General features: G+C 39.1%; 1 long non-coding RNA gene across 1 annotated transcript; it reads left to right on the forward strand.

Annotated features, from left to right (window-relative positions):
* The first annotated feature begins 3,731 nt into the window (after positions 1-3,731).
* Positions 3,732-22,092, forward strand: LOC137469880 (uncharacterized). Its single transcript, XR_010996746.1, has 3 exons — positions 3,732-4,218; positions 6,480-6,577; positions 21,937-22,092. It is a non-coding gene; the product is annotated as an uncharacterized lncRNA (long non-coding RNA).
* Positions 22,093-23,926: the final 1,834 nt, after the last annotated feature.

Here is a 23,926-nt window from a genome sequence, read left to right on the forward strand (position 1 = left end):
GTCTACAATTTTGGTTCTGAAATGCCCATTAATTCACCCATTTACTTGTATAACCTGGGATCACTTGTATGATGCAGACTTTATTGGTGCTGGCTCTGAGTGCAAGCCAACAACTGAAAAATCCACACCTTCTCATCACTGTTGATGCTTGAGTCTGGGACCCCGTGATACTATTAAGAAAACTTCTATTGTTTTTCATATGAGTAAGCTTTTAACTAATTCGACTTCTGTTCAGTCCTTATTTACATCTGAACAACCACTCTGACCAAAAAGGATTATGACAGTGGGACCAAAATGTGACCTCTGGTTTATACTGTTTTAGCAGTGATTCTCATAGTTCTCAGCCTCTTTCTCCTCACATGGAGTTACTGTACTTTTAACCTTTCTCAATAAAGTCTGTTCAGAGTAGCAAGAAAATGAATGTGACTATATCAGAAAGTCCTGATATTTCTGTCATGAAATATTTAACAAGTACTGATGTTGAAAAGGCTGGTTGTCAGGAGGATGTGCACCTCCTAAATAACATGGGCAAAATAATATGATTGCAGCATACTGCTTTCTGTGGGCAGGAATCTCAGTTAAATTCCTCCCATCTTTCTCTTCATAAGGCCACAAAGATCAAGAATTGCTTACAAATAACAGGAGAGTGTTTTCCAGTGTCCAGCAGCCTAGATGCATCCTGACTCCATCTCACAATAAAGCCCAGGCTCATATCTTGTCCTCCTCTCCTACTCCTTTCTCCTCTTGTCTTCCTTTTTAGAAGGCCAGATGTGTAGACATAGGGCAGGCAGCCTCACTGTCAGCAAGGAAGGAGTTGTAGGAGATGAAGGTAGACTTCTCCAGTTTTGATGGAGGCAAGGAACAGGGAGAATAAATTGATATGAAATGAGAAATTTCAGATACCAGGATATAGAGAAGTACTGCCCATTTTTTTCTTCTCAGTGATGATATATACATGGAGTCACTAGCCTAGGAATTGAGGGGGAACCCTAACGAATCTCTCTGAGTTGTGTCTGTGGTGCTGATTATCACTGTTCCCTCAGAAGTCTCCAATATTTATGATTTGGAGATGTTTTCAGCAGGGAATGAAGTATTAGTCGCTAGTTAAAAAATGTACCTCATAATTGCAGAAGATGGCATGTTCCCATTCCAATTAGAAGTGGATAACTGTAATACCTGAAGGAGCCTTGTGCATCATTTGTAGGTAAATATGCCTCCTTGTAAAGGAATTTATGCATAGAAAAATGCATAATATAGTTGTGAATAGTAAGGTGTAAAATACTGCAGTAAAATAATCACTATCCCATGGAGAAATCTGAGTTTGAGATATTTTTCCTAAAAGGAGGCTGGCAAATCATCTTCTCCTTATTGCTTGTATATCAATATGGCAAGCAAGACTTTCTACCTCAGAAAACTTTGTCCTTAGCTTTTCATATTAAATTCACAAAAGCATTAACATGTGTCAATTCTTCATCTTCATCCAAAGCCTGTCTTCCTACACTGATTCTGCTTGTAGCTATTCCCCAGTACTGAGGTCAGCTAGCATGAGCAGCTCATATTGCCTTAAAACAGCATAGCTGTTGCAAATTGTATACTGGGAATGGGACTGCTCCCAGTAAATAGCTAAAGCAGCTCAAGGCAAATGCTGGGGTGTGTTCTAACTGTTAGGTTATGTAGGGGAATGTAGGGGCTTGTATTTAACACATACACAGTCTTTTGATGTGTAGAGCACATGGGCAGATTCCAATACCTGCATGTTGAAGGTGGTTGTTGAAAGGGGCAATAAAGTGACTAAATCCATGCTTTTGTAGATTCAGCCTATAAGAATTTATGTAAAGCTCACACATCATTTCCATCATAGAATTAATACCATCTAATCAGCTTGAGCCTATACTGGAGCAATATGTCCGGTACCTAATGTCCATGAAACAGCAAATAAACTTTAAATCAACTGAAAATCCCAGTGATTTGTGAACAGAACTACATCTGGATCCTGAGGAAAAAATGCAACCAATTCTGCAGCTTCAGTTTGTTCCTGCATTTGATCAAGCAAATATGCTCTCTAGACAGAACTGCACTTGCTTGCCAGAGGTCTGATTCTGACCCAAGATCTTTGTACACCATGTTTATGTTTTTTTTTTTTTCCTTAATTTTACAGTGCTGAAAGATCTTTGAACAAACTTGTTTTATAAAAGCAAATACAAATATACGTGGGGTATGACTGCAGGCTTACAAGCAACAGAAATACCTGAAAAACCTTCTGTTCTTCTATTGATCCAAAGGAGTGCTTGAAACATTACTATGGCAACAATTCTTACCCAGTGGAAGGAGCATGCCATTATCTTTGCATAGGAACAAAACAAGAGAAGATATTTTTCAGAACTAGTGCCCACCTCCCCTTGACCACTACACATGTGCTGACCTTCTGGCAGGAGTTCCTACTGCAGGAGCTTTCAATGAAAAATGACTTATGGAATTATTTATTGGCCCATGCACAGAGAATAAGGAAATTCTATTGACCAACAGAGTCCTGACACAGAAAATGCCAGTGCATGGAACTACTGTTTTCTAGAAGTATCAAACATCTTTCTTACCTCTTTTACAACCTCAGCTACTGGTGTAAATAAAAGAGACAGGTCTGCTCTGGCTCACTCTAAATGTTCTCTATGTCATTTGGCTGCACTCAGCCTTTCACAACTACAGCTATTAAGTCAGAAAACTACTGAGCATCTAATATCACCATGTTCTTACTGACAATGAGTTCAGGCTCAAGTACAAATCTGCTGGCATTGAGTTCAGGACAAAGTACAAATCTGCTGGTGTTGTGTTAATGGTGTTATTTAGTCTATTAATTAGCATCTGGACAAATAAATTCAGGAAGAAGCCATTTTGCATCATGTGGCTAAATTGAAAGTCCACATCCCATATAGCCTGAAGGCAGAGTTAATATTCCAGATGTTTGTAACACTGAAGAAGCTCCATCTGCTGCTCCTAACTGCATCTCTCATCCCCAGCTTCACATATGGGTAATTTTAAGAAGTATGTGAGACTGCCCACCTCTCCTAACTCTAGGGAGGAGAGTAATACTGGCTACAAGTCCAGGCAGACTGTTCTTCCTGTAAATGGCTGAGAAAAATGATTGTGTGGGAGATGGTGCCAAACGAGGAGAGAAGAGGAGCAGCCTGGAAGAAAGCTTTCAAATGTGCACTCCCACTGCTGAAACACTTTATGGCTGTCCTGAGGCTGGGGAAAGGAACAAGCAGCTGCCAGCTCTTTCCAAGCTGTTTGTTTGCCAGTCTTCTCTCTGGGCAGCCTGTGGAACAACCAGCTGCGAGAGCAGCACAAGTAGGTGGAACAGCTCTGCCCACTTGGGAACTCAGTACTGTTCTGAGGGGCCACTTAACAGCACAAGCCAAGTGGGTGCTGCCCATTGCCATTAGTATTTTTATCCCCTTTTTATAAAAGCAGAAGGGTAAGAAGTGTCAGGAAAAAAAGGAGGCAGAACCTGGGCAGAAGACAGACTATAGAAAGAGACCAAGACTAACACCAAGTATGTGAAGTACAAGACAGGAATGGGAATGACATTTCTACTAACGAGTAACATTGGAAAAAAATGTACAAAAAGCTACCCACAAGCCATTTACTATGTCCCAGCCTAAAAAGATGAGTTTCTACTTGTTCTGTATAAATGGCAAAATCCTGTTTCTTCTAAAGGTGTATTTAACCCTGCTGTTCCTGGAAATGATTAATCTTTACTTCATGGTAACTGTCTCCTGCATCCCATATCAAACATCAGCAGAACATATGTGTATCTGTGTGTAAATATAATTTTATTTAACACATACCTGCACATAGACAGGAAAGTATGTAGAAAATGTCCTGATGAAAGTAAAACCATAACACACACATGGATTTAACCTATTTGATCAGTCTTTTTCCATTCTCTAGACACATTGGTTTTATTCAATATTAACTTTTTTCCCTATTTCTAGGTGACTTTGGATCCTGAAGGTATTGAAATAGGAACTATTATTAAGGATACAGTTATTATTTTGACAAAATAATCTTTGACAGCTTCATGAATGGACTTTATTGAATAAATGATGATTCATTATCCATCAAATATTATTTTGCCACTTACACAGCTTTCTCTGTCTTCAATATCTGAGAGCCTTTCAAGTATTTTATAAAACCAACAACCTTTCTTCTTGCTCTTAGGTAAGTAGCATGATCAGGTCAAGGAACTTGCTTCCATATTTTCTATTGCATAAGTGAAAGTAGGTGTACTGGCAACAAATTTTTAAGGAAAGGGTATATCAAACAGATAAAATACATGAGTAGACTCATAGGCAGGGAAAGCTCTATTCATTTTCAACTCCCATGAAAGCAAATTTCAGACCTCAGGCCCAGCTCTGCACTCACAAGTAATCCCATGTTGGCTGTTGGCTGTGTTTCTGTATCCTGCAGTTGCTGAAAGAAGACATAATCACTGAGAAGGAAGTTCTAGCCCAGATAGCCTGGGATATCTGCAAAGGCTTTCTGATCACCAAAGTACAGCCTATCAACATGGATTCTGTGGGAAATATAGGAATATCACTTAGAAAAACTGTGTTTGGGTAGCAGGGAAGTTTATTGAAAGTAGGCTCTTATATTCTCTCCTGCTGACCCTGCATCCTGTTGTCTGATGTGCCCATCGTATGTGAGAGCCAGTTTCCTGAGTGTGGGCGCACTTCTTAGGTCTGCACAGGGCTCTGGTAGATGGGGAGTTGAAAGGCACTGTGGAAATCCTAGGGTAGTATTTTAAGAAACAGGAGTCAGCTACACAAGCTTGAATCTAAATCTACCTTTTCTGGACTCTGGAGAAGAACTGAGATTCCTCAGTGTAACCAAGATGTTATTATCCTGGACCATCTCCAGTGGGCAGTGAGGTTCTTCTGGTGCCTCGCAGTTTGCCCCCCCATTTGACTCAATGGAACTTGTGCTCCAACGTGAGGGACACAGACCAAGGGGCCACAAACAGCTCTCACTCTGCCTGCCAGTGCGGACCTAGGACCTCATGGTCCCTGGACCTGCCAGCCCACATGGGCCTGCAGGCACAGAGGCACAGACCTGCCTGCACATCTGCCTCACGGATACTCCTGCAGATCCGGTGATCCCTACTCCCACTGAAGGGAGCTTGCCTCTCTGGAGTCGGGGTGGCACAGCTGGGCTGCAGGAACAGTGGCTGTTCTGTCCTGTTGAGCTGCAGCTTGTAGGCTTCCTGAGCCAGGCTGAATCACCGCCAGCATGCAGCAATCTCTCCCTGGTGTCATCTGTTGCTCTGGGAAGGTATCAGAGTGTATTATTAAGCCACCACAGGGCACACACAGCCACCTGAAGGGAGAGGCTGGGGAGACGGGGAAAGCTCTGGATCTGCTCTTCAGTCTCATAGCCAAAATAGGGGGCTACTGAGAGTACTGCAAACCCCCCTGTCCACCACCAAGGAACAAATTGCACAGGTTTGGAGATGGTGTGCCCTTAAGTGCTAAGCCAATTGCCCATGGAAAGGTTTCCATCCTGGGAAGCCCACACCCCCTTCACTGTCACTTGCCTTACCACTTTGGGGCTGGAGTCGGGCTCCTCCCTCTCTGCTCTGCACACTGACCTTCAGGACTCCCTTAGTCCTAAAGCCACAATACTTCTTAAAAAAAATGCCCAACTTAGGAGTGAGTGAGTTCCCACCAGGTTCATAACCATGACTTTGAGTGCTCTCAGTGAACATTTTTAGTACAATTTCTGTGGGCTTTTAAGGAGTTTATCAAAATATTTTGCACGTATGCTGTGATGTGGCTTGTAATTAAAATGGGGTATAATGGCAAAGATTTCTGTTCTACACAGGTTTTACAAGGCTTCCAAATGTCGAGAGGAATACAAGCTGCCTTTGCTGTGCTGGTACTAATTGCAGCCCCCTGACAGGAATGTAAATGCAGTTTCTTAGCACATTCTTATCACAGCATGTGTGGGATTTACATATATAACTCCTATTAATGCTAATGGAAGCTTATATACATAATTCTTTTTGCATAGGGCTAACACTATATTTTTATCTGAACCTGATGCAACTGGAACCAGACATCTTATATAAGTAGAAAGATCTGTAGTTTCTTACCGGAAGCTTTCTCAACATTTTGGTTCAATTAAAATGGATGGAGGAAGTGGTAGAGAAGAAAGTAATACAAGACTTTATGCCAATATTGTAATATTGGCATTGGAAGTTAATGTAATTCATATAAAAATTATTATGTTATCTTCAATGATCCTATTTCCCTCAAAGTTTCGTTTAGTGGCTTTTAAAATAAATTTCATTACATCAAAAATCAGGATTGGGGTTTCCTGATTAACTTGTTCATTTAGAATCAATCTGCTTTTAATGTTTAGATGTGTTTAAATGTTTATTTGGAGTAATACTACTTAGAAAATGAAGTATCTTTTTTATTTAGAGCTACAGTGAGTTCATCATTATGAACCTCTGAAAAAAAGAGCCATGCTGCACATTGTGGTCCTCCTACAGCCAGAAGCATGCTGAAAGGATATCATGGTTGGTATCTTCAACTATTATTAGAAGATTGCTTTCCCTGGTTAGCAAAGTACCTCAACTTCCTATTAGTAATACCTGATGCTTTTTGTCTTTCCTTGTTTCTAAAGTTTTGTGGGTTTTTTTATTTGGGTTTTTTTTTTTTTTAAATTTGTTTCTGGATGGGAAATGACATCTTCTTCTTTCTGATATGATTACACCCTGCTGTGGCTACAATCAGCTTGCCACCTCAAACTGAATTACCGTAATGCCTATTTTCAGGGTAGATGTTTGGGGTATCCTGTAATCCGATATGAATCCTGAGAAGTCTATTATGCTGAGAATTGACATCATCTGAAGCTGTCCAAGTCCTCTCTTCCATTTGTTTTTGTATGTTTGTTTATTCTGCATAAGGAAACAAGAGCACCTCCCCATTGTACCAAGATGAAAAGATTTTTAAGCAGGACTGTATTTATACTGTAGAGAGGATCTTTAAGTTCTCCTCTAACTCTCTACTGCGCTGTGGTAGTTGTCACCAGACAAGACAGTTGAAAGCCTGCCTCATCAATTTAAAAGAAGCTAAGGGAAACATGATAGAATGTCCATAGTAAGGATCATTTTCTAAAGAAGTTGTTATTTTTTAGCTAATTAAAGATGGAGGTAGAGGATACACTAGCTGTTTTAAAGGTTGTCTCTGTTTTCATAGGATTTTACAACATTTTTTCTTATGTTTTGGCTAAGGCTGGATATTTTATCATTCATCTGGAGGGTTATTGTTTAAGGATTGTTGTGTGTACGCCGGAAAACTGGTCTGATGAGCACAGCTTATATGCTGAAGTAAATGTCAAAACCATAGAGACAGAGATAACAGAAGATTAAGATTTTGATGGCTCATTTATAATGTTGAGAAAAAGAGTGGAGAATGCACCGTGCTGCTGCAGAGTAAATCCTTTACAATGGAAGGATAAAGGTTTTATGTTTGTTTATCACTTACTGAAAGAGAAATGGTTCTATTCATTTTAACCCGAGAAATTCAAACTTTTGGATAGTATGTGAAAACTATAAATGCTACTCAGAGATTTAGTAGAAAGAAGTGATACATGAACTTGCATTGCTGCACAGAAATAATGTTCTGTAAACATAAATCTTGAATATAAAAATCTGAGAAACAGTGAAAGCAAACTTTACAGTGGTAAGTATTTGTTATCAGAAAAAAATTTTCTGAGTAGGCGGGACTGGCAGTGTAGACTTGTAAAAACAGTCATAGTGGTTTTCTGCTTGCATTTGGAAGGATTGAAAAGACCTACTGCTTATTTAATTAATAATTTCCAAAGGAGATTCACTAAGGTAGTTTCTTTATGGAACAGTTACTGTATCTCAGTATGATTACAAGCAGACTATCAAACTGCATGCTATTAGGAATAAATATATAATTCAGATTTGAACCCCATATGGAGATGAGAACCTTTTGCTTTGTGCATTTTGGAACCTCAAAATACCATTAAGAATGGAAGGAACCCAATCACAGTGATTAAAACCCCAGTCCCTAATTAAAGTACTGTACCTAGTTGACTCATCTTTGTGCTGGCTGTGTAAACCTGACCTTGAAGAGTGATGAAGTAAAAATCAAGTGGGAAGGCATATGTTAGCCAGAAAGAACAAGGAAACTAGCTAATTGAATATTGTTTAATGAAAACTTTTCTCAAGTCCTTTCAGAGAAGACCTATAATTTGCATAGAACCTAGACACTACACTTCTGAGAGTATTCAGAAGGCTAATTTAACATCATAGACTCATTTATAAGAAAAATACATTTTTTCTTTTAAATAATCATCTCAAGGTTTAAACATGAATGCCATTCACACTAGATGTTACAATAAATTTCATAAATGTCTTGTTTTTCTGGTCTAGTTAGTGAAAGCAAAATTGTTGGAAAAATTCATATTTTTACTGTAAGTGGGAAAGATTTCAAGGAGTGAATTTACTGTTAATTGGGCATTTCAACCCCTGTCATTGTATTACATATGTAACTTCAGACTTTGAGTTCAGGTCTGAATGCCACTGCGTTCAAAGAAGTAGGATTTAGAGAATGCAGTTACATGTGGTAAGTAACAAAGCAGATGAATAAAACATATTGTAATTTGGTTTTGGAAAAAAGAAAAAAAAAGTGCTAACTGAAGCTATTTCGCAGTTGTAATTTTCTTGCCCTCATTCACCTCTCATTGATTTCAATTGCCAATAACTATAATTAACAAAAACAATCAGGCTGATTGTCATTAGGATTTTAGGTCAGATCTGTTGTTTTATTAATTTCACAGCCTGCAAGCTCCTATTTTAAACCAGTTCCCTACGTTTATTGGCACATGAGCTGCCTTCCCCTAAGTAACAATTTTCGCTATTTGTGAACATCTGTGAGATGTTCAGAAGATGAAAGATCTTCTGATGCTTCTCACAGATGTCTTCCCACATACAATATTGCCAAAAAATTGCTTTCCTGCAGTAGCCTGTTCTGCATTCCACATTTACACAATTTATAAATTGTGCAATGAAGAGGAGAGGTTTCATTCTGGAGTAGAAAGGGAGAGAGGAAAAACGAGATGAGCCCTAAGGAGACAATTCTGCATTTGGCATGATGATAGAAACTGCTGTGAGGTGGTAATTATATTACTTAGGAAGCAGTCTTGAATCAGAAATGCTATTTTTTTTTTTTCTAAACAAATTCAGCTTCGCCTAAGACCATGGAAAAAAAGAAAGAGAAGAAAGTTTTTGTCCACATCTATCTGATGTTTTCTTGCGTATGCCTTTTTTCTTTTATTTAGTCAGTTTTTATATTTTCATTGATGGAACCTGCTTGATTCCATCCTATTTCACATCTTAGGACGTTATGGGTTTGAGAGACGGTCTTGCTTTGAGACAATTTAAAGAAGAACATTGTTGGATGATTTGCCTCCCTTTATAGTTTCTACCAATCCCTTTCCACCATTAAGGAATGATTATGAGTAGATGTAAATGAAAAAGTAACAGTTTGCTAACAATCTGAACAGCAATAGTCAAGAAATAACAGCAAATAACCACCAGATACAAAACCTGCTAAATCTCGAGGACTCCTTAGAGCAAAGAGAGACCCAAAATACCAGGGACACTTCCCCCCACTCAATATAGTGCTATGCAGCCAAGCACATGGTTCAAAGGACAAAGAGAAGAGAGTGTCACAGATATATTTTATTTATAGATTCTTTAATATTTTTCATTCTTCACTTCATAATTTCAATTCTGCTTATGTGTTCCATATACTGATGCAGCATATGTATCCCCAAACTCTTAACCTCATTTCTCCAATGCGTGCATCTTTTTGATAATAAGAATCTGCTCCTTTTGTCCCTATGTGACCACATGTCTCGAATGTGCTGTGTTTTAAGGGAATTCCCCGCAATTTTGTCTCAGTTTTATCTCTGGTCCCTCTGAGTTAATGATTTCATGGGTTGACCAGGAAGCCTACAGAGGGTGGAAGCAAGGACAGGTAGCTTGGAAAGAATACAGAGAAGTTGTCCAGGGTTCAGGTTATGAAAGCTAAAACCCTGATAGAATTAAATCTGGACAGAGATATCAAGGAGAACAAGAAAAGCTTCTATAGGTTCTTTGGTGATAAAAGGAAAACTAGAAAAAATGTGGGTCCTCTCCAGAAGGATAAAGGAGACCTGGTTATGTGGGACATGGAAGAAGCTGTGGTACTCAACAACCCTTTTGCCTTGGTCATCACCAACAAGTGCTCCAGCTGCACAACCCATGTCAGAGAAGGCAAAGTCAGGGACTCTGGGAGTAGGTCAGATTTGAGACCTGAAGGTGCACAAGTCCATGGGACCGGATGAGATGCATCTGTGTGTCCTTAGGGTGGAGGAACTGGCTAAGCCACTGTCCATCATATTTGAGAAGTAGTGAGTCCAGTAAAGTTCCCATTGTTCGGAAAAGTGTGAAAATAATCCTCATTTTAAAAAAGGGAGATCTGGGGATCTACAGGCCTGTCAGTCTCATCTCAGTGCCCAGAAAGATCATGGAGCGGATCCATCTGGGAACTATGCTAAGGCACATGGAAAATAAGGAGATGATTAGTGGCATTCACTAAAGGAAAATTGCACTTGACAAATTTGGTGGCTTTATGTGATGGGGTTACATCAGTAGTAAATAAAGAAAGACTAACTGACGTCATCTACTTGGATTAGTGACACTGTCCCACATGACATCTTTGTCTCTAAATTGGATTTCATGGATGATCACTCAGTGGATAAGGAATTTGTTGGATAGTTATTCTCAAAGATTTGCAGTCAACAGCTCAATGCCCAAGTGGACACCTGTGATGAGTGGCCTTTCTTGGGAGTCAGTGTTGGGACTGGTGCTGTTTAACACTTTTCTCAGTAACACGGACAGTGGGACTGAGCCCACCCTTTGGAAGTTTGTCAATGACACCAAGCTACAAGGAGCAGTCAACACACTGGAAGGAAGGGATGTTATCCAGAAGGACCTGGACAGGCTTCAGAGGTGGGTCTGAGTGAACATCATGAAGTTCAACAGAGCCGAGTGCAAGGTCCTGCTTCTGGGTTGGGGCAATCCCAAGCACAAACACAGACTGGGTGGAGAATGGGTTCAGAGCAGTCCTGAGGAGAAGGTTTTGGGGGTGTTGTGAAAGCCAGCTGTGTCCTGGGCTGAATCAAAATGAATGTGACCAGCAGATTGAGGGAGGTGATTCTGCCCCTCTGCTCTGCTCTTGTGAGACCCCACCCAGAGTACTGCATCCAGCTCTGGGGCCACAGCATCAGAAGAGGACCACAGAGATGATCAGAGAGCTGGAGCATCTCTCCTATGAAAGACAGGCTGAGAGAGCTGGGGTTGTTCAGCCTGGAGAAGAGAAGGTTTCTGGGGAGACCTAATAGAAGTTTCCAGTACTTGACATGGTCCACAAGAAAGCTGGAGAGGAACTTTGTACAAGGGCATGTAGTGATAGGACAAAGGGGCAGATTTATATAAGGTATTAGGAAGAAATTCTTGACTATGAGAGTGGTGAGGCACTGGAACTTGTTGTCCAGAGAAGTGGATACTCCATTCCTGCAAGTGTTCAAAGTCAGGCTGAATCAGGCTTTGAGGAACATGGTCTGTGTGGAAGGTGCCGTGGCAGAGGGGTTGGAACTAGAAGATCTTTAAGGCCACTTCCAACACAAACCATTCGATGATTCTATGTTTGTCTTTTAAAAGGCTGAAAGGTAGCTTCTTGGTTCTTCCTGTAATACTGGGAACTATTTTTCTTCTTCACAGTCCTTCTTATTTCCTAGATTCATCTATCTAGCCCTTTATATTTCTTAATTTCTGAACTGACTCAATTTTCTCAATTTTTGGCAGTAATGCTGAGGCTCAAATCCATTGTTTCTTTAATCCAGGTTTACAGAGGCATTAAAGAATAATTAAAGCACATGTTAATGGTGTCTTGTCACTTTCCTCAGTTTTGCCTTAGGGTCTTTGTGATCTAATTGTTTTGTGCCCTCTTACCTCTAGATTTCTTTCAGAAGTGCTGTTTTGGTATTGCAAATTATTCAGTTCTTTGTGGATCGTGCTTCTTTATCATCCCTCTTGCAGTCTGTTAACTTACATTTCTCTAGGGTGAATTTCATTTAGGAAATTTATTTTAATGCAGTGTGGCCACTTTTATTTTAGGTTAGATTGTATGATTTGTTGAAGTTAAGACTTCACTTGTTGGAACATCTCAGTAGTTAATTTCCTCAGCACTGGCAGCAGCTAAGAAGAAGTGTGGGAATGAAACATACAAATGAAAGAAAATGCTGTCCAAAAGGAAGAGGCAGAGAGAAGTAGCAAAAGAACTTGCAAATCTAATTAAAATAGGTTTTTTCACCAACATTTTGAGTATGATATACTCCTCAAATTTTAATATTCCCATAGATAAGACATGGTGGATTTTTTTCCTGGTGAGTGTGACTACAGTGACTACTGACTACATCCCAGCACCCAGATTTTATCAAGCCAGCCTTTTGTCTTTTCATAGATTTCCCGTCTTTTTTCTGAGCTAGAACAACCCACATGGCACTAAAGAAAGAGGAATGCCTCTAATAAAGTTGTCAGTTCGCTGCCATCTACACCTCTGTCTCTGCATCTATGAGACATTCTCTGGAACAGAAAATTATCCTCTTTCTGTGTCATTTTCAGTAAGTGGTGGTGTCTCCCTCTGTCACTTGAAGTTCTGTGTCACATGATTTTCATGGCATCTCTGAAACATTCTGAAATTCTTTTATTTATATAATACACATTTAAGGAAGGCCGATGTATCAGAAGTGCAATATTCAAACTAATTTCCTATTTATTATTCCACTGCAAAGGTGGTTTAACTCTCCTTTTTCCATGTCTATTAGTAAGCAAAATGTTTCTGGAAAAATGACAAAACCTTCAGTGTTTACTGGGCCCAAGCATATTATTCCTGCCTCCCCCACAAGCTATGTCATTCCAATGAACTGTGTACACACTGTTTGGCAAAAACAATTATAGCACTTGTTTTGAATATATGTGTAATTGCTAAAATGAGGATGTTCCCATTGAAATCCTGATAGTGAGAGTGAACGCTTTTTTGCTTCCTTCACTGTTTTGTATGAATTTTCTTTAGCTTCATACAGGTGTCATAGGTTACCTTCTGTTGTCTTCAGTGAGATCCTCCATGTAGTCTGGGTGGTCACCACTTGATTTCACCTGTTTCTCGTAAGAAACTTTATATTACCAACCACCAGCCTCTGTGCTCTGAGAGGCTTTATTTTGGAGGCTGTTGGTGGCATTCCTGTATCATGCACTTTTGGTCACTCTTAGGTAACTTCAGACTCCCCAGTTCCAGTGCCTTCAGGATTTCAGTGCCTTTGGTTTCTGTTGACCTTGGTGGGAGTTGAAGACACACAGACAGTTACAAGACTGGAGGCAGACTGAGTTGGAAGTCTGTAAAGTATTCTCTGTGCCATCTGATTTGAGCATTTAAAAGCAAGGAGCCTGACTGCTTCGATATTTAAGTGAATGAAATGTTTTGCAGAACATATATTAGTTTAAGTGTTTATGCTGTAAGAAAAGTTTTGAATTAATTTTCAGTTCCTTTTCTGACACATGATGAGACGAAGAATCTATCTCTGTAGGGTGCAGAGACTGACAGAAGTGGATGTTGTATTGAAATCTTAGACAGCAGCATAGGAGAGCTTTAGCAGTCAGTCTGAAGTCTGTTTTGCCTGGTGTTTGGTAGAAACAGCTTATTAACAACCAGGATAAAGAAAGAGAAAGCAAAAAGAGAATATGAAGGAAATGAAGATTTTTCTTTTCCCCTCATGGGGATTGGCCTTTGAGAAGTTCTGTTAACTAGTGGATGCCCTGGGACTGAAGGAAAAATTATTGTCTCTGTGGAGTAATGCTGTGGGCCAGGTGACAATGGATGTAAGTGAAACACTGTCATACAGTAATGGAGAGCATATAAGTAGATTTAAAGGAAACATTCTCTGTTAGAGTGGTGGAAGTGAAATGAAGCGATAGCATTTCACCTTTTAATCACCCTGTTAAGCAATCCAGTAATGTTTTTGATCTCCTGATATGCTCTTGATTTCAAGTCCCTGTAAAATACTGGTTTTCTGCTAGATACTGCATTCTAGGCACTAGACCAAGCAAAGTGTATTTTAAGTAATTTTAAGGGAAATAATAATTTCCAAGTGACATTCTGTGGTTGAAAGGATTATGAACTTTATGATCTATACAGAGATGTTTCATTTAGTTGATCATATACCTACTAAAGTTTCTCATATAGGGGAAATAGCATTGTCTGAGTGAAGGTGTCTTGTATTTTTTTACATCTAGCATATTGATTTAAATATGTTTGGAAGATGTTTATTCTGAACAGGGTTAGTAAATGAATTACACTTTGTGCAGAAAAATTTGATACAGCATGTATTTACCACATTCTCCTTATGAATTGTGCAGACTTCTGGGCAGATTATGTCCTATGCTGTCATAATGCAGTTAAGCCTTGATTTCTCGCTGGTGAGTTGGCAATACAAGGACTCACATGACTTTGCTCCATTATGCAGCTTCAATTTCCTGCTTATGTGAGGGAAACAATTATCTTAGAGAGTAATGTTTACTGTTATTTCAGAAGAATGGGGCATAGTGCCTGATGAACATATGTGCAGCAAGTCACAACCATATTGCCCTTCCTAATTGTTCAAGTAGGAAATGAAGAGATGGGAGAAATTCTCCCAGCAGCCAAAAGGTCACGACCAATTGGAAGCTCTTGGAGTGCAATAAGCACATTTCTGTGCATCTGACACAATATGACTTGTCTTTGCAGCTCTATTAAAAAAAAAAAAAAAAAAAAAACTCCTTTTTTTTTTTCCTTTTCTTTTCTATATGGCCATAAAGCACACATTCCTCTCAAAGGTTTGACTATTATGAAATTTTGCAGTGATACCCATTCAGTCACTTTCTAGTGCAAAACCAAGAAAATGGAAATGTTGTTGCCTCTGTAAAATACAGTCTACACATCAACTGGTAAGCTCATAGAGATGCTTGCAGTTCTGTAGAGATATGACCTTGTGTTTTTTATGTAGTACTCAATCTTTGTAAGACTGCATGTCAGCGTTACTATATAGGCAGGAGCTTGTGTGCTGTAATAATGACAGTCATGAAATGCAGCCCAGTAAAAGAGACATATAAAAGGAAATGACAGAATAGAAATGAAACTGTTCCTAGTGGTAGGAATGAGTATTTTCTTTATTCTTTGTAAAAATTAAAGCTAAAATAAAGAGAGTTTTCTATTACCTGCTTGTTTTTTACTGCACCAAGGTTGGTTAACATAGATGTCTCACTGAGTCTGGCAGCACCAGCAGCACTGGTTCTGCAGTTGTCTCTTTTACACTTCAATACAGAAGCAGGAAAACAAACTTTTGAGATTTTCTCTTAGTGGCCATCTGGAATTTGCTTATGCACAGTAGATATATTGAAATTTAACACTAAAAAGAATACATCATAAAACAGGTCAGTGTTACTGTTCTCAGCTAGGATTTTGCTGACTTCATGATGAAGGTAGTGGTGTGCTGATTTTCTCAAAACAGGAGAACAGCCATGAAGAAACATTTCCTAATCAGAGAAAGCATGAAAAATGCCTTGCTCATCAATTTTTCCCCCCTGAATAATGTAAATTGAAGTCTTATTCAAAATTATGGCAGACTAGGAAGAAAGAAATCCACTGAGATACCTCTCCCCATGTTTCTTCCCTCTGTGTTGTTTACTAGGTAAAACTAGCCTGGGAATCCTGTCTTATATTTTCAGTAAGATAGCCTATTTCTTGTATCTCTGTGGTGGCCCTTTTTGCCATTGTACAGTAACATAAAATTTGTTCATACATTTTCTAAATCCATATGGCCACCACAATGCTTCCCCCTTCCCCTCCCCTGCTTCTCCCATTATTCAGCCTCTACATGCCTTTTTGTATAGTGGAAGCTTTTTTTTTTTTTTTTTTTTTTTGAGAGCTGAATAAGCAGAGCACTTAATCTGTTTTAGGTTTAAGCATGAAAATTGTTCCTTTAACTTGAATCAATGAGTCATCTATAGGACGACTCACTCATTTGTGTTTAAGCTGTGACTGAGTAGACTTGGTGAAAAGTGGTCAGATTAAACCACCCAATGGACCCATTGAGAAATTTTCACAAGGACTGATCTTTATTGACACAGAAAATATTTATAATTTTACAGGAATCTGAGGAAGATAAGCTCTAAGGTATATTAAGTAGATTAGAAAAAATGGATTGTCCTGCTTAGTGCCAGATCAGTATCCTTTGGGTTTGTACAGAGATACCCAAAGGAGTTCCTGAGCTTTGCTTCCCCAGGAGTGACATTGTTTGGACTTCAAAAAAAATTATTAACTCTTAATTACATATGCAGAAGAAGTTATCAGCTGAAGGACTTCTAGTTCTTCTGTCTGTGGATGGTCAGAAGTCTAGCCAGATCAGAAGATTGTATTTTCTTTTCCGACAGGGTCAGGAGAAAATGAGAAAGATCATTCTGACAGCTTCAGTGGGTGCAACAAGATTCCTTGTGTTTGGATGTAGTTCTGTATAGCTGCACTCTTGTATTTTGCAGGATTGCTTTGCTCTTTGGAAGCATGACTTTCTGTGTTGCTCAGACTGGAAAGGGGTAGCGTTTCTGTCCATGGTACAACACTGCCTTTCCCAGTTCCTCATTAAAAGTCTTTTTGAAATGGGAGTTGGGGAATTTGAGACAAGTTTATCACACCTATCAAGCAAAAAAAATTCTGTACCCATTCCAGAAAATCTAAGTCTTTCTGTCTAGATACTATATTTTCCTTTGCCATTTGCCTATCTAGTCTATGAGCTGAAATGGAAAGAAAGGCATAATCACAGAATTAGTATCAAAAAGGTAACAAAAAGGACAAAAATCTCCTCTTTCAGGTAATATAAAGGAATGAAATGGATTTCTTCCATCATCCAAAACTAGCTGACTAAGTATCTCTAATCAGCACAAGCTGTGCCAGTGCGGGGGGGCTGGCCTTGGCTGGGTCAGTCGGAGCTGACCTGATCCATCTGTGTCCAGCAGCCTCAGCCCCTCTTCACAGGAGTGGCCCTGCAGCTTCCCTGCCTGGGCCCTGGCAACTGGTATAACACTGTCTGTGAGGAGGGGTGGGGTTTCAAAGATTTTGGGAGATGTCTTTCAACGAGCCTAATGGACAAATCAGTTTTAGTCAGGTAAAGAATGAGTCCTCTCCATTACCTCCTAATTTTTTTTTCTTTTTTTAAATCAAAGCAATTCTGAACATCTCTCTGCCTCACTCCAATCAATAAGCTTAAGTTTGTATATTTTGTCTTTCTCATCACCTAGATCTCTCCTTTCACTGTTTCACAAAGATACATTTCTTCATGCCAGAACTACAGGATGTGGCACGAAATAGAAATGTGTTTGCTCTGCAGTTGGCCTTTCTTCCTGGTACTTTCCTAGAGAGAGAGAGCCCTTAAGTCTTCAACAGAGCTAAAAATCATCAGTGCAGCTGATAAAGGGTGAATGTGTTTGCTCTTGTATCATCCTTACCCCTCTTACCGGGCTCTGATGTTTTGCCACCTGAGTACCAGTGGCCAGATTCAGCAACACCATCCGCAAACCCAGCCCCAAAGCCAACACTTGAAAATACATAGTGTGACACTTTGTGCTTTGGGTTTTAACGTGTGGGAGGTGGGAAGGAGCAAGGGAAGAGATATTGCAAAAGGTCACATAAAACCTCACAGGAATTTTTGTGGATTTTCCATGTGTTGAAACTCTGTATGAGTCAATTTTAAATCTATGCATGAAAAACTTCCATGTGTCCTTTATCTGTGATCACTGTGCTCCTCGAGGACCTTTGGATAAACAGGCATAATGATATTTTTGCATAAGCGAGTAATCTTTAGTAATTTGTCCCTTCTTTTGTTTTCAGAGCAGTTCAGACCTAAGGTTTCTCTTGTCTTTTATAGCAAGAGAAACATATCAGAAAAAGAAAAGTTATCTTCACCAAAAATTATTGGGATCCCTGTGAGGAAAATACAATTTTTTTAGTGACTGACATTTCTACATCTCCTTCTTACTAAATCACTACCCTGAAACACTGAAGGGTGTTCCACACTCCCGCCCATTGTGTTGTTCAGTGTTTTGTGAAGACTTTAGAGCTGGAAGGCAGACTGTTCCTATTTGCTAATAATAGTCCTGTGAGGAGGGAGGACTCTGCAAGTGAAGAATGCAAGAATAGAGAGCAGCCCTCATTATGATGCCATGTGAAGGGTGTCAGCCTACTGAGATCCCAGCTTTGCTCCAAGCTCCACACTTCTCATAAGTGAGAGAAGTAGCTGTGGTGTGTGTCCAGTGGCACTTCTGAGGAGAAGATGGAGGCAATAGCACTGCTGTGTCTCAGAGGCCATTGGAGCCCCCAGCTCTTCTGAGTCCCTTTCCGGCTGCTGACCTCAGTGCCAAAGCTTCCTTCAGACAGAAAAGGCACATCTCTCTGACTGGCTACTGTACAAACATGTAATCAGCAAAACCACGTTTGTCCTTGCATTTGCATGGAAATTAAATAGGGAATCTTGGTGCCCAAGGTTACCAGCTTGGATCTCCTCTGTGTGTATGTAATCCTACTTTCCCATTAGCTTACCTCCATCCATTTTTAAATATATATAAATCCATAGAAAAAGGCTTATAATATTCTAGAAAGGAAGCAGAAAAGCTAATGATCATCATTATATTAAGAATCAAAACCCAACAGTCTGCACAGGCAAAATTTTGTTCCTCTCTCTGCCAAAGTGATACATATTTTCTGGACCTGAAAACTGGTGGAGAGACCTCCTGTTGTCTGCTGGATCTTATAAACATTTGGTTGAGCATCTCGTTGTAGATGGAGCACTACTGTGTAGTCATGACATGATCTAGGAGGAACTCCAGCTCAGTGAAAAACTTGAGGGAAAGGAGGGTGAAGAGGAATTGCATTTCACTTAAAGACACTCCCTTTTTAGCGAATATGAATATAAATAATCAACAGGTAAAGTTAATATTCTAAGTTTTGCACAGAGTTGGAGCCAATCTGCTTGAAACTCTCAGACATGTCGTCAATCTCTTTTTCATTTGTAGAACCTTAGAAAATTTCTAGTGGAGTGCATACAATTTTAGTGTGGGTATTTTTTTGCAACATAATTGTGTAATATATAGAATAGTGTTTTTTCATCATTCTTTTTAGTGTAAAGTAGTACACAGATCTGTAGTGGGCAGTAGACTTCAAGTTGAAAGTCACTGAAATAGACCTTTCATGTTTCAAAAAAAGACTTGTTCTTTCTACTTTTACTAAGGTAAGTATGGTTTTCTCTCAGGTTGGTGTAAATACCTCTTTGTAACCTTACCTGTAAGCTGAAGGTGTTTGAAAGGCTTGTTCTGGCTGTGGCAAAATCTCACTGGCTAATGGCAGTGTTGCCTGGACTACAGGGGTGCAGTCAGGGGCTTAAAAGTGTACCTGATGTGAGTCTGTCTTTGTTCATTGTGAACCAGCCAGCTGGGAAGCAGTTTTTCTCTGCTTCCTGCTTGTTTGCTTGGAAGGCATCCTTTTGTATTATCAGTTTGTCTCTTGGGCAGTTCTGGTTCTTGATTACTGGAAGATTTTCTTGCCTAGAAAGAAAACTTGAGTGTATGAGCTGTGAACAAGAAAACTTGCTTTTCTCTTGGTCAAGCTCCCATTACAGCCTGTAAATAGAAGTATTCTTAGAGTTCCAAACTCGCATCTAGCCAAGGGGATACTAAATTACATTACTGAGATTGCAAAAATCAAAGATAATTTTCATTAACATCCGTTCCCCACAAAGATTTGCATTTTGCATGTAAATCTTAAAAGGCACATTTCAGACAATGAAGTGAATTAGTCTAAAAGCAGGTGACTCTACATTGTATGAAAGCCCCAATATTGACTTACTATGTATGTTATTCTCAGCCAGTTCACCATTCTTACCTGTCCTGTATCTTGCAGAAAAATCAGAAGAATCCTATAGAAGGACTGTGGCTAAGAATATCTGAATGAAAATTCTCTGATGCGGGAGAATGAAACTCAAATTATGTGATGGAAGAGTTGTTTAGATACTACAGTGATGACAGTGGCACAGGATCTTACATAGAAGTAGAACTAAAGAATAAATAGAAATGGTTTTACAGCAGTCATTCTGCCACTCAGAATTCATACCAAGGTGAACATGAGTTTTGCATACCAGTCAGCAACAAAATAGTATATCATAATTTTAAAATCTATATAAGGGAAAATGAAAGAGAAATTAGGGTTGACTTGTGTAAAACTGTCAAAGATGGAGAGATCTGTGAAAATTCCCTGATTTGTTTGAATGGTGCTGGACAAATAAGGTCAATAAAATTTCTGAACAAGTTGGCTGGCTTTGAATTGCAGGCATTTCTGTCTTCATGGTCAAAAAGCAGATGGGGGAAGTTGATTGATTATCTTCAGCATTTTCCACTCTTCCTGGGTTCTCAGATACATCTTCTAACTGGTGAGTATGGTCTTAGAGAAACAGCCAAAGTAATGGCTCTGTTTCCTTAAGTGAATGGTTGAAGAGGCTGCAGCATTATAAAATGTACTCTTACCTGATATCCTTGCTACGGCTTTCACTTCTCAGATTCATGCAGCTGCTCCTCACTACAGTGTTTCTGGGCCATGCAAAACAACTCCTTCCCATGCCTAGTGGTTATTTGCTTTAAATAAAGGCTTTGCAGACCTTGGTAGAAACAGGGAACTGAAAAGCAGCACTTGGGTCCTTGAATTCAGTTCTTTTGTTGGCATGCTCTCTTTTGTCTTCATTATCATCATTATTATTGCAGCAATTGCCATTGTTAAAATTCTTCTGCAGCAGGGTAGTCCCTTGGTGCTTCAGCCCTGGGTGACAGAACACCTGGTACCAGGCACAAAATAAAGAACTCAGCCTGACTCAAGTGGCAGACAACTTCTGGTAATTCTTCTGTATCATTCATGTATTGATTGATACATTGACACGTCTTGAAATGTTTCATTAAGTGTTGCTTGAAACAGAAAAGGTTGTTATATTTGTCATTCTTAAGGTGTAGCAAACAGATGCTTTCTGCCTCTCTTTAGGAACTGCAGTTCTTTGTTTTACAGCTGTTAAAGTGACATTTCCCACTCCATATGAATTGATATCTTTTTTTGCATCTTTCTTCATTAGATATATGCCTTTGCAATAAAAAATTTACTATCCTAACTTTTGCTGATACAGTAAAGGCCTCAAGGCTGTGAAAGATGTCAGATAATAAACAATCAAGCCCTGCTCTTTTCAGTCCTGTTCATCAGATTAAATGCTCAATTCATTTGAAAATTTGGACATAATGATTGTGTACTTCTTTTGTTTGTAAACACAAATTAAAAAATCAAGGAGAAGAGAATCAGGGCTATCAAGAAGAACCAGAACAAAATTAATTTTAGTCTTTTTCCTGGTAACTGGAATAATTGCAACTGTTGCTGTGATCTTTGCTATGATCTTGATGATTCTTCACTGGTAGCTGGAGAGGGTACAAAGTGATTTATGTCTTATTTGATCAAAATATGCTTTTACTCTTGACAAGCATGATCTAAGGTGAACTATTTTACTTACTCTGTAGTTTAGTATTTATCTTGCCACTAGAGAAAACAGGAAGAAACTTTTAGGGATCGGGGTGAAGTATTTTGCAAAGCTTTTACAGTGATGGCAGATGGAAAGAGAATGACTCAGGGCAATTTATATAACCTACTTAAAAAATATGGTTTTGTTTAATTATTTTTTCCATTTCAGAGCTGTTGTAAATCTACTTGAAAATCAAAATCTGAGCAAGACAATCAAGAACCTGGCCAAGAAAAGATCACAGTGTAACATGGAAAAAAATAGTCTCCTTCTCAGGAGGAAAACTTTGAAAATGATGGTGTCTCCACCTGAAGCTACAGTGTTCTCACCATTTGGATTAGCCATAATATAAGAAATGAGAGATCACAAAGTACATAAATTTTTCCAGGACCTGCAACATGAAGAGAATTAGAAAAAAAGATATTACATAGAAATATGATATAAAGAAGTTTAAAATATATTTAAAATACTGGTTTTAAGAAGTCATTTTTACAGTTTATTCACTATCTTGGACTACTAGAATTTCAATGAAATGGGTAAAAGTTCTTGTATTTTATGTGGACATCATTCCCCAGGTAGTTTAAAAGTCTGAGCACCTCCAAACTGTAGAACCAAAGACAGATTTTAGTGAGGATATTGAAAATTATATATTTAACTTCTCTAAATTTTGTGAAACTGTTAATCCAGACTAGATGAAGCCAAGCATATAGTCTAGGCAGAGACTACAAGTGCTCCTTATCTCCTCAGTGGTTTTCAGGCACAACACCTATTATGTAGTGACTATAATTCATTTTCTTCTTGACACTTGGAAGGAAGGATGTTTAATGATAGGGAAGATCATGAAAAGTTGCTTCATAAGTTTCATTAATTTGTCACCTGCACATTTGCACATGTAACCATTTCTCCCATCAAGGAGACTAAAGTATGTGAACAGAAGAGTAAGCCCATAGGGACAGTGTGGCAGCAGCTCTCTGGCCACAGAGAGCAGGCACAGACTTCCCAGGCATTTTCTTGGGGAAGGCTGTGAGAAGATCAGAGAAAAGAATGAGAAACAATTCTTATCTCCACTTGTTGCACCTGCTGTTGTGCACATGTGGAATGTGTCACGGAGATTTGTTTACCAAAGGGTGATTTCTTAATTGGACACTGGATGGTGTTTGGATGGATTGACCAATGAGGTCAAAGCTGTATTGGACTGGCTGTAAGGGTTACTGAGTTTCTTAAGAAGTATAGGATAATATAGTATAGAATGATATAATAAAGTAATTGATCAGCCTTCTGCAATCATGGAGTCAATGCTCATTATTACCGGGCTGGGGGCTTGCGGCAACAAGATAGACCAAGGATTCATTTAGCTCTGTAATAAACATCAGTGGACAAAGCCAGGATGCCTAGAAAGAGTGCAAAAATAAAACAAGGCTGTATGTTTTATACGTGTTCCTCCAGCTTCTAGGCATTTGCAGGTGTTCTAAACCAGATGCAATTTCTAAACAGTAGCAATCTTGAATGGATTTCTCTTCCATGGGTTCATTCAATGTACCCTTGGACCTGTGTGAGCTTCAGTCACCCGAAACATCTTACAGCATAGAGATACACAGCCCAACCACATCTTTTGTCCCAGCTGAACCAACTTCCTGATTGCTTCATTTGTCCCACCTTCCTTCTTGAAAAGACAGTGATATATCAATCCACACTCCTGTCTCCCTGAAAGGGACCACTAACATATTCCCTGACTATTTTCTTTCTGGACTGAGAAGTGCAAGACCACGTAGTGATTCTTCATCCTGAAACTTTACCATACCTCTGACCATCCTTCTCTAGCCCTCCTCCATTACATGACCATTTTGTTTATGAAGGTGCTTTGTGTAAATAAAGATTGTTTGATGCAAATTAATAAAGCTGAGCTAGTAAAATGTTGAAAAATGTTCTGTGGACTGAATAAAAGGTTTAATAGATTTTATTATTAAGACTTTCTCTTGAGTCCAGTAGAAGCTCTGAAAAGAGGCCAAATACAGAGCACTCCAGGGTCGAGAAGCTTCTCAGTAAAGAACATTGCAACAAAATTGCAAAAACATAGATTGGAGGTAGTAACTCATCCTCTCAAAAAATTTCCTTTCTCTTCAGATCCTCTATTGCTGCAGATGTTCTAACTACACCATCT

Source organism: Anomalospiza imberbis, chromosome 3 (assembly GCF_031753505.1).
Source record: "Anomalospiza imberbis isolate Cuckoo-Finch-1a 21T00152 chromosome 3, ASM3175350v1, whole genome shotgun sequence".
In the NCBI taxonomy this organism is placed as follows: Eukaryota; Metazoa; Chordata; class Aves; order Passeriformes; family Viduidae; genus Anomalospiza; species Anomalospiza imberbis.